The 4,468-nt window shown below is 42.6% G+C and overlaps 1 protein-coding gene and 1 pseudogene across 3 annotated transcripts in view; both read right to left on the reverse strand.

Annotated features, from left to right (window-relative positions):
• Positions 1–895, reverse strand: part of AP2B1 (adaptor related protein complex 2 subunit beta 1) — a 105,925-nt gene extending 105,030 nt beyond the window's left edge. Inside the window, exon 1 of one of the 3 annotated variants that reach the window (XM_006924947.3) lies at positions 600–895. The gene's annotated coding sequence lies outside the window, so the exon portion shown is untranslated. The other 2 variants (XM_006924945.3, XM_015599159.2) reach the window with 2 other exon arrangements.
• Positions 896–2,990: 2,095 nt separating this feature from the next.
• Positions 2,991–3,109, reverse strand: LOC112473464 (annotated as a pseudogene).
• Positions 3,110–4,468: the final 1,359 nt, after the last annotated feature.

A 4,468-nucleotide genomic window follows, 5' to 3' on the forward strand; every position in this document is an offset into this window, starting at 1 on the left:
TACCCCGACTTGCTTCTCCCTCTTTCACATCAGGTCAGATCTGGAGGTTCGTCTTCCCTCCCCATAAGGAATTTGTTCTTTTCCCAGGTGGTCACGATTCTAGGGATTTGTTCCTCCATTACAAGGTGGGGAAGAGGTGTCTCTTAATCTCAAATTACAGGAGACCAGCGAGTTTTGCCTATCAATGGGCAAATCTTTGAGGGAATCCCGTTTCCCCTTTACTAGCTGGACATGTCGCAGGCTCTCAGTGAACGACGCCAAGCTGAGAAGGTTGGTTCACTCCTCGGCCTTCAGCCTCTACCCGCCACACCCCTGGCCGCTGTCGTTCCTAACCCCCTAACTTCGATCATATCTATCCCCATCCCCGGTCTCCCCCAGCTCCCAGCTGCCACACCCGAGGATTCCCTCACCCGCTACAGCGGTGGAATCCTTTTCGTCAACCCTCTTCCTCACAACGGTCACACCCGACGGGCTCACTCCATCCTCAACGGTCACGCTCCTAGGATTTCCTCTCTTCTGCCCGCCTGCAACCCATCCTAGAGTTTCCCCCATCCCCATCAATGAGAGACACACCCCAAAGTTAGCCGGCTTTAACTCACCGGAGGCAAGGGCGGGGGGTGGCGGCAGCAGCCAGAGAGCACGGCCCGAGTGGTGTTGTAATGGTTTCCTGCACGTCACGGCTCCTTTTCCAGGTCTAAGCCACTGCGCAAAACTCACTTTGCCAGGAACAAAGATGGTGGACAGGAAACTCTGGCGACAGATAACCTCTCCGCGTGACGTCATTCCCGCGCGCGGGAGAACCAAAAGTAGGTGATCTCTTTCGCCTTGAATGTGGAAGGATTATTTGATACGTCGGGAAGAGAACTGAGACCGGCGGCTCAGATGATGTTCAGTGTCTAGCGGAAGGGATATGTTAAACAAGCTGACATTCTCTGAATGTTTCCTCGCACAGTTCTCTAAAAACCTTACACGGAGAGGGTGAAATACACTGCTCCTTTCTTAAAGAAAAAAAAAAAAAAACAACTCTGCTTATTTCCCAGGCCAGTTCAGGAGTGTGGACAATGGTGATCAGCCCAGAACTATGGCAGTGGGACTAGAAGAGAGTGGTGCAAGGAAAAAGACTGGTGGTATCAGATCTGAGTTCAAAACTCTGCCCTGCACGTGACTGGGAAAGTTACTTAATGTCTCGTCAACCTTAATCTTTTATCTGTGAAATGAAGTCTCAAATGACTTCTTTTGGGTTTGTGAATCTTAACCAGTATAAAATATGTAAAGCGCCTAGCATGTAATAGGTGTGCTTATACAAAGGTTTCTTTTGTTAACCACAACCTCAAAATCTTTGTACCTTCCCCTCGATTTTGCTGTGAACCTAAAACAATTGCTCTAAAAGTCTTTTAAAAATGTGTTGAGAGAGCATGGGGCAGAAGCTGAGGAAACCAAAATTCCAAAGGGACTGTGGAGTAGTCAGAGAAGTAGAGGAAAGGAGACAGTTTGAACGTTTAAGGGGGCTTTTAGAGCTCCATGGAAGTAGGAACTATATTAGTCTGTTCATTCTCCTATCTTTGAGACCTAGCCTCCCACTCCGAAATTTGATGAATGAATAATGTAGTAGTCAGTTGCCATAGAGATAGAGAAGGGTTGAAAAGTGTCCAATGATTTAGCAACACAAAGGTCTTTGATGTCACTGTTGAGAACATAAGTAGAGATATGAAGGAAAAAGCCATGCTTCAGACGTTTGAGGATGAATGAGGCGTGGAAATGAAATCAGGAGTTATAGATAACTCCACAAGAAAATACGGCTGAAAAGAGAAGAGATATAGGATAGTATTTGAATGAGAGAATAGCAATATATATATATTTAAATATATATAAACTTAATATATATATATTTAAACTTCTATACTCACATTTTCTTTACATTATCCCTTTGACAATTTCATAGGTCCAATTATCTTTCCTAACCATATGACTTTATCTATCTCTAGCCTTGACCTATTCCTCAAACTTCAACACCGAATTGCTAACCATACACAATTACAGAATTGGTAATTCTGTAATTATGGCCTACCCAAATTAAGCAAATCATAAGGGGATGGAAGGATAGGGAGGTTGAAAAACCCATTCCAACTACAACTCTCAGAAGACAGAGGTGGATTGTATCAAAAAGATGTCACCAGAAACATCTTAAAAGAACTTTGATTCCTATCTCTTCATTCAAAAACTTTCAACAGCTCCTCATTGCCTAATATTTCTGAAACCTATTCTTACCCATTTTACCCATCTCTGCCTTTCCTTTAGTTTTCTCATCTATAAAATGAGAAAAAAATAATAGTCAATCATAAATTGTTACAAGGATGAATTAGTATATGTAAAGCACTTAAAACTATACCTGCACATAGTGTGGACTATGTAAATATTTGCTATGATTTTGATTATTTCAATAAATTACCATCAACTGCTCAAAGCAGAATCCTAGAGGTTATTCTTCTCTGCCTTAACTGACACATCCAATCCATCTCCAACTGTCAATCCTACCTTCAATATATATCTCAAATTCATCCAATCCCCTCTATTCTACCTCATTAGTCTAAGCCAGGGGTCCCCAACTGGTACCGCCAGGGCCACGGACTGGTACCGCCCATGGCCTGATAGGAACTGGGCTACACAGCAAAAGGTGAATAGCAGGTAAGTGAGCAAAGCTTCATCTGTATTTGCAGCCCCAGCACTAGTATCACCGCCTCAGCTCCACTTCAGATCATCAGGCATTAGATTCTCATAGGAGCATCATTCCCTGGTGCCAAAAAGGTTGGGGACCTCTGGTCTAAGCCACCATCACCTCTTGCCTGGACTACTAGAAACCTCAACTCTCCTCCCAACCATTATCCATACAGCAGCCAGGTTTTTGTTAAACTTTTTTTGAAGTATAACATTCAATAAAGTGCACACATCATAAATGGAGAGCTTGATGGATTTTCTTTACTTTTTATTAATACCTACAGCACCTGGTATTCCTAGGTGGTCTCCCATCCAAGTACTAACCAGGCCCAACCCTGCTTTGCTTCCGCGATCAGACGAGATCAGGCATGTTCAGGGTGGCATAGCTGTAGACTTAGATTTTCATAAAGTAAACCACCATATAACCATTATGGGATCATCTTTAAAATATAAACCTAATTATGACTTTGGTGTATAAATCCTTCAATGGCTTCCCATTGCACTTGGACTAAAATCCAGGGTCCTTCATATCGCATATAGTCCTATCTACCTCTCTAACATCATTTTATGCCTTTCACTTATTTCCTCATTTCCCCTTTTGCTAGATGTTGTAACCCTCAAATACACCAAGCTCTTTCCCATCTTAGGGCCTCCACAAATACTGTTCCTACTGCCTAACATTCTTTTTTCCCAAACTCCTCACATGGTTAGCTCCTCATAATTTAGATCTCAGTTTAATTGCAATCTCCTCAGAAAGGCACTCCCTGATTACCCAGTCTAAAAGGTTCTATCCTCCCAGCCCCCACTTTCACCCCAGCCCTTACTCAATATATAAATTATGTTATTTACTTATTATCTCCCTCCCTGACTAGACTATAAATCCCATTAGGGCAGACACACATCTGTTTTTATTACTACTTTAAACCCAGCACATAGCATAATCCCTGGCATATAGGAGGTACTCATTATTTATTAAATGACTGTCCACAGGCAAAGTACTAAAACTAGCATTTAAGACCCTCCATAATGCACCCAAATCCACTTTTCAATACACTTTCTACAATTCCTTTCTATGGCTCTAGGGTTAAAGAAAACTGAACAATTTCCTCCTCATGTCCACTTCATGCTGCTCCGTTAGCATGGGAAGCCCTGCCACTGCTATGACTTCCCCCAAATGTACTCAATTTTTGAGGTCCACCTAATCCACAAAACTTTCTCAGTGGACATTTGCTATGAGAGGTATAGGAGGTACCAGGTTGCAAAGTAGCATACGATATAAAAGCATTTTGCAAACCGCAAGGTAAATTACATTAACTTTGGTACCCAATGAAAACTATCTTTTCTGTCAAGCCTCCCCAGTAGAATTCATCAGGATCACTTCATCTTAGCACAGCATTCGTATTGCTAATATGGCACAACTTACCACAACAAAAATAGGAACGGTTTTTATCTAGTGTAGCAAGTGCCTAGAGTTATGCTCGAATGTAATCAAACCTAGAATACAGGTAAGCTACCAGTTGGAGGATAAGTTCTGAGAGGCCGCAGGAACATTTCTCATTCTAATCATCTTTCCTTGTAATCGGCGGCAATAAAGCTAAGGCTTCTATCTCCAGCTATGTCGCTAAAAATCTTTCCTGGAAGGTGGCAAAATATAAATTCACCACCACCCCTATCGCGCGCGCACGTAGTCTTTCCGTCTCCATATTCCCTTTATTCCTCCACCCCTAACTTTATCGTCGCGGGAACATAGGCC

Source organism: Pteropus alecto, unplaced genomic scaffold, assembly GCF_000325575.1.
Source record: "Pteropus alecto unplaced genomic scaffold, ASM32557v1 scaffold98, whole genome shotgun sequence".
Lineage (NCBI taxonomy): Eukaryota > Metazoa > Chordata > Mammalia > Chiroptera > Pteropodidae > Pteropus > Pteropus alecto.